The 13636-nt window shown below is 42.8% G+C and overlaps 1 protein-coding gene across 2 annotated transcripts in view; it reads left to right on the top strand.

Annotated features, from left to right (window-relative positions):
• pbx4 (pre-B-cell leukemia transcription factor 4) overlaps positions 1 to 13636 on the top strand; it is a 396756-nt gene that overhangs the window by 328956 nt on the left and 54164 nt on the right. The gene's annotated exons all lie outside the window — the stretch shown is intronic.

Here is a 13636-nt window from a genome sequence, read left to right as displayed (position 1 = left end):
AGACAGGCAGGTGTGTCACATAAAAGTCGTGGTGTTAAAATATGATTTGTGCTCCTATCCATCTAATTGGAGCAACTATATGTTAGGTAGGTGTTCTTGAGGATGCCTTGCTAAGTTGCTTCAATGTATCCTATAGCTAGTACACACCACAACATTGGAACACCAGTGGTGGAGGGGATAAACATGTTAGCTGGTGGATGGAGTACCAATCAAGTACACTACCTTGTTCTGCAGGATTTCAGTTTTTGAAGCAGTACTCGTCAAGGCAAGTGAAGTACTCCATCACACTCCTGACATACCTTGTAGAGTCATGGTCATGGAATCATATAGCATAAAGGAAGGGCATTCAGTCCACCATATCCATGCCCACCTTCATGTATCCATCAGCAAAAAAGAAACTGCTGATGGATCTCAGTGGGTTGGGCAGCATCTGTGGTGGGAAACAGACAGTCGACATTTCAAGTTGAGACCCTTATACTAATCCCATTTACTGGCACTTAGTCTGAAACCTTCTATGCTTTGTTGATTCAAGTGCTCATCCAGATACTTTGAAATGTTTTGAGTGTAGCTGCATCCACCACCTTCACAGGCAGTACATTCCAGACTGCAACCACACTCTGGGTGAAAAAGTTTTTCCTCAGATCCGCTCTAAACCTCTTACTCCTCACCTTAAACATATGCCCTCTGGTTTTAGACATCTTTGTTATAGGAAAAAGTTTCTCACTATTCACGTGATCAATGTTCCTCCTAATTTTGTATGTTTCTATCAGGTCCCCCTTCAGCCTCCTTGGCTCCAGAGAAAACAACCCCAGCCCATACAGTCTCTCCTTATAACTGAATGTTCCATTCTAGTAAATCTCCTCTGCATTTTTTCTAGTGCAGTCACATCCTTCCTGTAGTATGGTGGCCAGAACTGCACACAATACTCCAGCTGTGACCTAATCAAAGTTTTGTAAAGTTGCACTAACTATAAGGTGCACCAATTTCTTCCAAATAACTTTGGAATTGTCTGTGAGAATGGATGAAATATACTGTTAACACTACGACTTTCATTACCTCATGTAAGTCTAGTGCCTTTCCACAATGCAATCTTGAGGAAATAAAGCAATATAATCCAATTGATTTAGCTATGCCCATTGATTCTTTATGGCTATTAATTTTACCCATCAACCAAGCATTTTTCCCCATTGTGTTCCTTACTGCCTCCGTGATAACGTGCTACCATTTTCCCAGGTTAAATTCAGACACTTGTGTTTTGCAGACATTCATAATAATGTCTACCCTATGGTGTCTTTGTCTTGCCAGTTCCTCGATAATGTTGAACAATTCATCATACTATAAATGAATACAAGCAACTGAGCTGTGTCAACTGTTGTTACTCTCATCCAAAGCAGCAAAAGAAGCATCAAAATTTTGTACATAGCATTGTAGTTGCGTCAACTGGTCAACATCTGAGTTCTCTATTCTTCTAGTAACTGTGCTAGTTGACTAACTCACCACTTCACTGCAATTTACAAGGAATATAACATTAGAAGGCATTACGAGACAAAACACTAGTACAGGTTCTCCAAATATTCAAGTAAATAGAGGAAGGAAAATTATGAGCAGTTCAATAAAAGCTCCCTCACAGGCCAGCAAAACTTTTTAAGAGGAAATATGAAGAAAATATTGCCTCTTGCAATAAAGGGCAACGTACCCGTTGCCTCCCTAATTGGCTGCTTCATCTGCATAATAGCTTTCAGTGATATATGTACACCTCATCCCTTTAAATATCAACATTTCCAATCTCTGCATTTCAAAAATGCTTGGCATTTCTTCGTGAGTAACCTCACATTGTTCCATGTTGTCCACTCTGTTTGTCTATATCTGCTTGAAGTTTCTTTTTACCCTCATCACTACTGACATTACCATTTAGTTTGATTCATCAGCATACCTGGAGATGCTACAGCCCCTGAGCTAAATTGTTAATTGTGAATAGTTGGGGTCCAAGGGCTTTACCCTGGCCAGATATTTTCTTTCCCCTTTGAAGCTAGTCCTCCTCCAACTACAAAATTCTTCTTAAGATTGCTTTATCTTCTTCTCCATTATCTATGTTAAATGTTATAACATGACAATACTCATTGCTGTTCCCAAGTGTTCTGCCATTGATGCTTAGTCCACTCGGCCCACCTCATTGCTCAGAACCAGACGCAGAAATTAGACTTTCCTTGTAAGGCTGAAAACATGTTAATCAAGTTCCCTCTACATATTTCAGAAATTCCACCTCTTTTTTATCCTTTTCTCTAATGTTATCCCAATCAATAGTTCTTCCACACATCCCTGCAGATTCTCCGTACTATTTCTCTTTCACTATTTGGTGGTCTACAGAATACTCCAGGACCGTGACTGTAGTCTACTCATTCCTTAACTCCAAACAATTGGATTCTGTGCTTAACCCTTTGAGGCCAACTTCTGTCTTCTATGCTATAACATTTTAAACAGCACTGCCACACCATGTTTTCTGTCACAGCTGATGTCATCAATGTTGACTTTAAAATGGCATTGACAAAGTGCCCCGTAATAGGCTTGTCTTTAAGGTTGAGTGGAATAAAAGGGACAATAGCAGCCTAGATGGAAAATTGGCTAAATGATAGGAAACAGCGAGTACTTTAGAGTCTCTCAGTGAGCAGTACTGGGACCACTGCTTTTCTTAATGACTTAAACTTGGGTATAAAGGGGCAAATTTCCAAATGCAGAGATGACTGTACACTCGGAATTAGTGCAAATGAGAGGAGGATAGTATTAAACTTCAGGATGATGGAGACATGAGTGGATATGTGATGGATGAAGTTAAACACAGAGAAGTGCAAAATGTTACATTCCAGTCAGCAGAATGAGAAGAGGTGTACAAAGGCAAAGTTCTGACGGGGGCAGAGTGGTCTTGGAATATATACACCAATAAATAGTAAGTAGCAGGGCGAGAAAGTGCTTTAAAAAAACCATAAAGGATCCTGGACTTTATAAATAGTCATGGAATCATACAGCAGGGAAACAGGTCCTTCAGCCCACTATAGCCATGACAACCATCAAGTACCCATCTATACTAACATAATTTACAGTAAAACATTGATAATCCATAATCCAATTGTTTGGAAATCCCAATGGTTCAACATCTGGCTCACTGGCTGCTAATCCCAATGCTCCATTTAACACAGTGGGGTTCTGGTTCCTGTGTGCTCCCTTTAACACCCCAAGGCCCTGGTTCCTGCAATCCATGTAACCTACTGGGGTCCCAGTTCAAGTGTTTCATTTAACAACCTAGGCCCCAGTTCTCAATCTCCCTTTAACACAATGGGACCCTGGTTCCTGCACTATTACACTGGGATCCAGGTTACAATGCTCCCTTTAACTCACTGGGGCCCCTATTCTTGCTCTCCCTTTAACACATCAAGCATTGGTTCCTGTAATCCCTTTAAACTCACCAGGATCCTGGTTCCAGTGCTCCTTTTAACACACTGGAGCCCCTATTCTTCTTCTCCCTCTAACACAAAGAAGCCCCAGTTCCCATCTTCTTTTAATACACCAGGCCTCTGTCCCCATGCTCCCTTTAAATTCATCAATGTCCTGATTCATGCACTCCTTTTAACACAATGGGGCCCAATTAGTGGTTATCAACATGGATTTTCACAGATGCATAAAGTTGCACAGCACAGAAATGGGCCCTTCAGCCACTATGTCCATGCTGACCTTTTTCTCCATCTAATCCCATTTGCCTGCATTAGGACTGTATTCTTCTATGCCTTGCTTGTTTAAGTGTCACAGAGAATCAGAATTTCAAGCTGGAAATATGTAACTAGTGGAGTGCCCCAAGGCTCACTTCTTGACCCTCAGCTATTTATATATAGAAAATATAGAACAGAATGGCTAATGGCCCACAATGTCTGAATGTCTATGCTGACCATTATGCCAATCTAATCTAATCCCATCTGCCTGCACATGGCCTGTATTCCTCTGTTCCCTGCCTGTTCATGTGTCTGTCTAAATGCCTTTTAAACGCTGCTATTGTGTCTGCTTCTACCACCTCCCATGGCAATGTGTTTGCCACGCTCGGTTTTGCCACCTATCATACTCGGTGTAAAAAAAAATTGCCTTGCAAATCTCCTTTAAGCATTCCCCTTCTCACCTTAAACCTATGCCCTCTTGTATTTGGCATTTCCACCCTGGGAAAAAGACTACTTCCTATCTGTATTAATAGCGTGGAGAAGGGGAGCAGAATGTAAGGTATCCAAGTTTGCCGATGACTTGAAAATAGGTGGGAGGGCATGCTGCAATGAGGATATTTGTACTCTGAAGCACGGTATAGGTAGGTTGAATGAGTGGGCAAAAACTTGTCTACTGAGTTTAATGTGAGAAAGTGTGAGTTCATGCTTTTCGATAGGAGGGATCAAAAGGCAGGGAGATGACAAATGAGTGACCTAAGTGTTCTTGTGCATGAAGCTCAAAAATATTAGGCAGTTGCACCAAGTACTTACAGATGCAAATGGTATATTGGTTTTTATTGCAAGAGGGTTGGAGTTTAGAAATAGGGAAGTATTGTTACAATTGCGCATGATGTTGATGATGCCATAACTGGAGTACTGTGCACAGTTTTGGTCCCCTTACTTAAGAAAGGATATACTGGAATTAGAAGAGATTCACTAGTCTAATTCCTGGGATGAGGGGGTTGTCCATTACAAATGGCTGAAGAAGCTGGATCTGTATTCTTTGGAGTTTAGAAGAAAAAGGTGTGAAATCACAGGGACTTGACAGGGTAGATGTTGAGGTGTTTACGCTCATGGGAGAATCTCCAGCAAGGGGACGGTTTCAAGATAAGGGGGCAGACATTTGAAAATGCAGTACATTGGAATTTCTTCTCATAGATGGTGGTGAATCTCTGGAATTCTTTACCTCAGATTCACCACCCCAGAGCTAAATCACTGGAAGGGGAAGATAAATGTTTTGAAAGATCAAGGGCTATGGAGAACTGGCAAAATAGAGGTGACGCCTTGGCAGGGCAGGCTTCAGGGTTAGGTGGCCTTCCCCTGTTCCTTTGTTTCTGGTGTCCTTGTGTTCTTCGTTTGGCCAGGTTGGCAGCATACTATAGGAAAATTATCAAGGTCTTGAAGAAATTGCAAAAGGATTTACCAGTATAATTGTGGGTCTTTAGTTATGAGGAATGGCTGGAGAAGCTGTCATTCTTCTCCCTGGAAGAGTAGTTGAGGGAGATCTGATAGAAGTATTTACAGTTGTACGGGTTCTAGACATAATGGATTGAGAGAAGTTGTTCCTTTTGTGAAAGGGTCAAGAATCAGAGCACAGAGAGTGAGTCTGCATGCAATGGGAGAGGAATGGGACTAGCTTGATTACTGTTGCATAGGGTGGGTACAGACTTACTGGGCCAAATGGCCACTTTCTGTGCTGTAACCTCTTTGTGATTCCTATTTTGTTACCCAAAAATGTAATTGCATTACACTGTTATTGAGTGTCATGCAATCAAAAATTGATTTTTCTGAGTGAAGCATAACAATATTTTGAGAAGCCAACAAGGGGTAGGACATATAGAAGCATAGAAAAACTACAGCACAGTTCAGGCCCTTCGGCCCACAAAGCTGTGCCGAACATGTCCCTACCCTAGAAATTACTAGGCTTACCCATAGCCCTCTATTTTATTCAGCTCCATGTACCTATCTAACAGTCTCTTGAAAGACCCTATCGTATCCGCTTCCACCACCGTTGCCGGCAGCCCATTCCACACACTCACCACTCTCTGAGTAAAAAACTTACCCCTGACTTCTCCTCTATATCTACTCCCCAGCACCTTAAACCTATGTCCTCTTGTGGCCACCATTTCAGCCCTGGGGAAAAGCCTCTGACTATCTACCCGACCAATACCTCTCATCATCTTATACACCTCTATCAGGTCCCCCTTCATCCTCCGTCCCTCCAAGGAGAAAAGGCCAAGTTCCCTCAGCCTGCTTTCATAAGGCATGCTCCACATTCCAGGCAGCATCCTTGTAAATCTCCTCTGCACCCTCTCTATGGCTTCCACATCTTTCCTGTAGTGAGGTGACCAGAACTGAGCACAATACTCCAAGTGGGGTCTGACCAGGGACCTATATAGCTGCAACAATACCTCTCAGCTCCTAAATTCAATTATATAATATATAATAAATGATAGGGCTTTAAAGAATATTGATGAACAGAGAGACTTACGAGTCCAAGTCCACAGTTCTCTGAAAGTGGCAACGCAGATCAGTAAGGTGGTGAAGAAGGCATATGGGATGCTAGCCTTCATAGGTCAGGGCGTAGATGTTGGGACATTACGTTACAACTTTACATAACACTGCTTAGGCCACGCATAGAGTATTATATGCAGTTCTAGCTGCCACATACAAGGAGAGAGTGCAGAGGAGATTCACAAGGATGTTGCTCAGCCCGCTGAGTTCCTCCAGCAGACTGTTTGTTGCTCCACGTTACAGCATTTGCAGTCTCTTGTATCTTCACCAGGATGTTGCCTGGATTGGAGGACTTCAGCTATGTGGAGATATTCATAGTGTAATACAGACAATGTCCATGTTGACCAGTGGGTACCCATTCTGTATTAACCCTATCTTCCAGCAATTGGCCCATAGCCCTCTATGCCTCGACAATTCAAGTGCTCATCCAGACACTTCTTAAGTGCTGTCTGCAAATCTGCTTCCACCACTCTGTCAGGCAGTGCATTCCAGATACTCACCACTCTCTGGGTGAAAAATGTCCCTCTCAGATCTCCTTTGAATCTCTTCCCCATTACCCTAAATCTCTTTTCTTTAATTTTACCTATCACTGATGTGGGGTAAGGTTGCCTGCAGTCTGCTCTATTTATACCCTTTATAATTTTATATACCTCAATTATGCTCTTCTTAACCTCTGCTCCAGGAAAAACAGACCTACCCTCTCTGCTCTCTTTGTAACTGAAACGCTCCATACCAGGCAACATCTTGGTGAATATCCTCTGTACCCACTCCGGCACTATCACATCCTTCCTATAGTGTGGTGACCAGAACTGCAGCTGAGGTTTGACCAATATTTAATAAAGTTGGTACATAACCTCCCTGCTCTTGTATTCAATGCTCCGGTTCAAAGACCTGTATTCCATATGCCTTCTTAACTTTAATACTTATTGCTGGCACTTTCAAGGATCTTTGGACTTATATGGCAAGATCCCTCTGTTGCTCAGTAGTCCCTAGAACCCTAACATTCATGATGTATATCCTAGCTTTCTGAGTACTTTCAAAATGCATGGCCTCATATTTATCTGGATTAAACTCCATCTGCCATTTCTCAACCCTTTTCACCAACACATTGATATGACCCTGCTGCCTAAGATTACTCTCCACACTGTCAACAATTCCATTAATCTTCGTGTCATCTGTAAACTTACTGATCATGCCTCCTACATTAGTATCCAATCATTCATGTACATATAAACAGCAAGGGTCCCAGAACGGTCCATGGACCCATGAAAACTCATTATTCCTCTTTTGCACTATTTATTTATTTTTGTCACTTGTGGTAATTTTTATGTCTTTATTTCTTGCACTGCACTGCTGCTGCTAAACAACAAATTTGATGACATACGTCAGTGATAATAAAACTGATTCTGATCCCTATACCCATGTTGTAGGACCTCATCCCCTCTCCTACCTATGTTGTTGGTACCAATATGTACAATGACCACTGGCTGTTCACTCTCCCCCTTCAGAATGTCCTGCAGCTGCTCCGAGTTATTGTTTACCCTAACACCAGGGAGGCAACGTAGCAACCTATAGTCTCATTTGTGGCCACAGAAGCACCTACCTGTTCCCCATTATAATAGAATCCTTTCCCACTATGTCTGCCCCCATCTTATCCCTCCCTTTCTGTACAGCGAAGCCCTCTGTGGTGCCACAAACTGGGCAGTTGCTGCTGTTTTCCCCGGGAGGCCACCCCCATCCCCAACAGTATCCAACACGGTATACCTGCTGGAGAAGGCAATGACCACAGGGGACTCCTGTGTTACCTGCCTGTGTTTACTGTCTATTATTGGTTTATTATTGTCACTTGTACCGAGGTACAGTGAAAAGCTTGTCTTACAAAATGATCTACAGGTCAATTCATTACACAGTGCAGCTACATTGAGTTAGTACACAGTGCATTGATGTAGTACAGGTAAAAACAATAACAGTACAAAGTGTCACAGCTACAGAGAAAGTGCAGTGCAATAAGGTGCAAGGTCACAACAAGGTAGATCGTGAGGTCATAGTCCGTCTCATTGTATAAGGGAACTGTTCAATAGTCTTATCACAGTGGGGTAGAAGCTGTCCTTAAGTCTGGTGGTACGTGCCCTCAGGCTCCTGTATCTTCTACCCAATGGAAGAGGAGAGAAGAGAGAATGTCCCGGGTGGGTGGGGTCTTTGATTATGCTGGCTGCTACACCAAGACAATGAGAGGTTTAGACAGAGTCCAAGGAGGGGAGGCTGTTGTCCGTGATGCGCTAGGCTGTGTCCACAACTCTCTGCAGTTTTTTGTGGTCCTGGGCAGAGCAGTTGCCGTACCAAGCCGTGATACATCCAGATAGGATGCTTTCTACGGTGCATTGGTAAAAGTTGGTGAGAGTCAAAGGGGACAAACCAAATTTCTTTAGCCTCCTGAGGAAGTAGAGGTACTGGTGAGCTTTCTTGGCCGTGGCATCTATGTGATTTGACCAGGACAGGCTGTTGGTGATGTTCACAACCCTCTCGACCTCAGCACCATTCATGTAGACAGGTGCATGTACACCGCCCCCTTTCCTGAAGCCAATGACCAGCTCTTTTGTTTTGTTGACATTGAGGGAAAGGTTGTTGTCATGACACCATTCCACTAAGCTCTCTATCTCCTTCCTGGTGTCCTGTCCCTCCTGGTGGTCATCCTACCCCTCTCTTTTTGTATCTGCAGTGTAACCAACTTGCTAAATGTATTATCTATCACGTTTTCCGCATCCCAGATACTCCACCTTGAGTCCATCTGCTCTATGTGGACAGGCTGGCTTGTTTTCCCTGGGGCAAAGGAGGCAGAGGTGTGACCTGATAGAGGTATATAAGATTATGAGTGGCATAAATGGGGTAGGTAATTAAAATCTTTTTCCTATGGTTGGGGTATCAGAGGGTTTAAGGTGAGAAGAAGGAGTTTTAAAGTTGATCTCAGGAGTTTACAGAGTGGGTGATATCTGGAACGCACTGCCAGAGGGGGTGGTGGAATCAGATACGTTCACAACATTTAAGAGGCATTTAGACAGTCATTTAAATAGGCAAGGCCTAGAAGGTTATAGCCCTAATGAGGGCAAATAGTTAAAAAAGGTTAGTATATTTGTGGTGAGCCTTTTTCTGGGCTATGTGAGTCTATGACTCTGACTCTGTGCCAGTTTCCAGATCATTTTATGTAAGTGACACAGTTTAACCAGGCATTTCCTGCTGTGAGACCCCAATGTGATTTACATGTAAGGGAATATTGAAGTCTGTAGGATCAAGTTGTCCCGGGGTGTCCTTCGTTGTGTGCTTATGGGAACAGAATCAGAATCAGGTTTATTATCACTGACATATGTCGTGAAATTTGTTGTTTTGCGGCAGCAGTACAGTGCAAGACATAAAGACATAAAAATTACTATAAATTACAAAAATAAATAACTATTCAACTTGGTAAAACTACAAGTTAAGTGAAATACCTAAACCCTTGCTTCCTCCCTCCCACATTAAATCCAAACCCTGAACAGCACCCCCACGTCCAGGAGGGCCTGATTCCTTTCATCTGCTTTTCTCCCCCCAGTCAATCTCTTTCCTCTCCCCACAAAACAACATTGCTGTGCTGATTTATCTCTCCTCCACCACTAGAGTCCGATCCTCTATCTCCCCTCAGAACAATGCAGGCCCAAGTTTTCTTCTCGGCCTAATTTAACTTTTGGCCAACCTGCTGCGCCCACCCACAAGAGGGAAGACTGGACACTATATTTTCAATACTAAGCAGAGAGAGAAACTGAGTACCTATTTCAAATAGTACAGAAAAGATTCATGAGGATGTTACAGGGACTGCAGGGCTTTTTCCACACAGAAGGTGGTGGCTATATAGAACAAACTATAGAGGTGGCTACATTCACAGTGATTAAAGGACATTTAGACAGGTACATGGACAGAATAGGTTTAGCCGGATATGGGCCAAGTACAGGCTACTAGGACTAGGTTAGACAGGCATCTTAGACCATAAGACGTAGGAGCAGAATTAGGCCATTCAGCTCATTGAGTCTGCTCTGCCATTCGATCACGGCTGATTTATTTTTCCCTCTCAACCCCATTCTTCTGCCTTCTCCCCGTAACCTTTGATGCCCTTACTAATCAAGAATCTATCAACCTCTGCTTTAAATATACCCAATGACTTGGCCTCCTTAGCCGTCTGTGGCAACAGATTCCACAGATTCATCACCCTTTTGCTAAAGAAATTCCTCCTCATCTCAGTTCTAAAGGGATGTCCTTTCTGAGGCTGTGCTCTCTGGTCCCAGACTCTCCCACTACTGGAAACATCCTCTCTATATCCACTCTATCCAGGCCTTTGAATCTTCGGTAGGTTTCAATGAGATCTCCCCTCATTCTTCTAAACTCCAGCGAATACAGGCCCAGCATCATCAGACGCTCCTTATACGTTAACCCTTTCACCCCTGGGATCATTCTCAGAAACCTCCTCTGGATCCTCTCCAACGCCAACACATCCTTCTTTAGATATGGGGCCCAAAACTGCTCACAATACTCCAAATGTGGTCTGACCAACACCTTATAAAGCCTCAGCATTACATCCTTGCTTTTATATTCTAGTCCCCTCGAAATGAATGTTAACATTGCATTTGCCTTCCTTACTACTGACTCAACCTGCAAGTTAATCTTTAGGGAATCCTGCACTAGGACTCCCAAGTCCCTTTGCACTTCCAATTTCTGAATTCGCTCCCCCTTTAGAAAATAGTCTATGCCTTTATTCCTTCTACCAAAGTGCATGACCGTACACTTCCCTACACTGTATTCCATCTGCCACTTTTTTGCCCATTCTCCCAACCTGTCCAAGCCCTTCTGCTGACTCCCTGCTTCCTCAACACCACCTGCCCCTTCACCTATCATTGTATCATCCGCAAACTTGGCCGCAAACCATTAATTCCGTCACCCAGATCATTAACATATAATGTGAAAAGTAGCGGACCCAACACCGACCCCTGAGGAACACCACTAGTCACTGGCCGCCAACCAGAAAAGGCCCCCTTTTCTCCCACTCTTAGCCTTCTGCCAGTCAGCCAATCTTCTATCCATGCTAGTACCTTTCCTGTAATCTTGCTTAGCAGCCTCATGTGTGACACCTTGTCAAAGGCCTTCCGAAAATCCAAGTAAACAGCATCCACGGACTCTCCTTTGTCTATTCTGCTTGTTACTTCCTCAAAGAATTCCAACAGAATCTTGGTAGGCATGGACAAGTTGGGTTGAAGGGCTTGTTTCTGTGCTGTATATGCTATGACTCTATCAATGACCTTTCATTAGAACTATGACATGTCAGAAGGAAGAAAAATTTTAATCTGTGGAGAAAGTTAGTTGGGAAGGAGAAAGCAAAAGGGAAGATCATGGTTGGATGGAGGGCAAGAAAGATTCGCTGATCAAACGTGTGATGGGTGTAGAAAGAAGGTGGTAAAACCATGAGTAAATAACAAAGGTAGGTTTGGAGAATGTAAATAAGAGAAGACAAATAAGTGATATTAGCAGTACAGAATTGCAAAACAAAACGATGAATGCTGGAAATGTGAGCTCTAAAGGCAGGAATAATTGATTATTTAAAATTGCTGAATTTCGTATTAAGTCCAGAGGGGCAAGTAGTGCTGTAACGTACCTGAAGAAATGACGAAGTATTCCTCAAACTTGCTTCAGGCTTCGCTGGAACAATGTGGGAGGAGGGTGGGAGTGGGTTAGAGAATTAAAATGACAGGCATCCTAGCATTCTTAGCTGAACATTTTTTTACACCTATGTACTTCTATTTTGCTATAAGCAATACTTTGGAAGTTTGATTCAAAATGTGAGACTAATTTTCTGTATGAGCTTTCATTGGTTTGTTGGATGCCGCATATAATGTAACAGTAGCAACATGCACTTATAGCATGCTCGTAATACAATGAAAGATTAAACAACAGCCAAGCATTGCCAAACAAAAATTTGGCACTGAACCAAATGAGGATATATTAAATAGTCAGTTAAAGACTCAATCTAAAAGATAGATTTCAAGGAGTATTTTAATGGGGGAGGTAATATTAGGTGTCAGGTAATGTTAGGCAATTTCAGAGCTTTCGACAGCTGAAAGCAAAACCCCTTGATTAGGAAATTCAAGTCAGGAATGGCCATGCAATGTAGTAACATTATGAGAGGTGGGAGTGATGTGAGATAATGAAGAGAGTGAAAGTGAGTGTAAACCTTTTGAAGTGGGAACTGGCATAATTCCCACTGATGAATGAAAATTGATTTTAAAATATATTTTAGATGAGTACAAATATTTTTTTCAAAGTAGAGAATGGGCAGATAGCCTGAAGATTATTTAAATACCCAGGTAGAGTGCTAGGAAATTTTTAATGAGGTGAGATTTAAGAGACCAAGACAATGTTGCAGAAGTTGAAATAGCTGATGCTGGTGATGGTAAAAATAAGTAGATAAAGACTCAGTCCATGTCAAATACGCCACCAAGGTGTGTGTAGTGTCTTAGAACGTAGAACACTACAGCGTGGTACAGGCCCTTCGGCCCACAATGTTGTGATGACATTTTATCCTGCTCTAAGATCTATTTAACCCTTCCCTCCCACATAGCCCCCTATTTTTCTATCCTTCATGTGTCTACCTAAGAGTGTCTTAAACGTCCCTAATGTATCTGCCCCACAACCTCTGCCGGCAGTGTGTTCCACGCACCCACCAATCTCTGTGTAAAAAAACTTACCCCTGACATCCCCTTATACCTTCCTCCAATCATTTTAAAATTATGGCCCCTCGTGTTAGCCATTGTCGCCCTGGGAAAAAGTCTCTGATTGTCCACTTGATCTATGCCTCTTATCATCTTGTACACTTCTATCAAGTCTCCTCTCATCCTCCTTCTCTCCAAAGAGAAAAGCCCCAGCTCGCTCAACCTATCCTCATAAGACATGCTCTCCAATCCAGGCAACATCCTGGTAAATCTCCTCTGTACCCTCTATAAAGCTTCCACATCCTTTCTATAATGAGATGACCAGAACTGAACACAATACTCCAAGTGTGGTCTGACCAGGGTTCTACAGAGCTGCAACATCACTTTGCGGCTCTTGAACTCAATACCCTGACTAATGAAGGCCAATACTCCATATGCCTTCTTAACGACCCTATCGACCTGTATGGCAACCTTGAGTGATCTAAGGATGTGGACCCCAAGATCCTGCTGTTCCTCCACACTGCTAAGAGTCCTGCCATTAACCTTGTATTCTGCCTTCAAATTCGATCTCCCAAAGTGTATCACTTCACACTTATCCGGGTTGAACTCCATCTGCCACTTCTCAACCCAGGTCTGCATTCTATCAATATTGTA

This window comes from Pristis pectinata, chromosome 31, assembly GCF_009764475.1.
Source record: "Pristis pectinata isolate sPriPec2 chromosome 31, sPriPec2.1.pri, whole genome shotgun sequence".
In the NCBI taxonomy this organism is placed as follows: Eukaryota; Metazoa; Chordata; class Chondrichthyes; order Rhinopristiformes; family Pristidae; genus Pristis; species Pristis pectinata.
The sequence above is the reverse complement of the archived record's forward strand: the minus strand, read 5'-3'. Positions and strand labels throughout refer to the sequence as shown.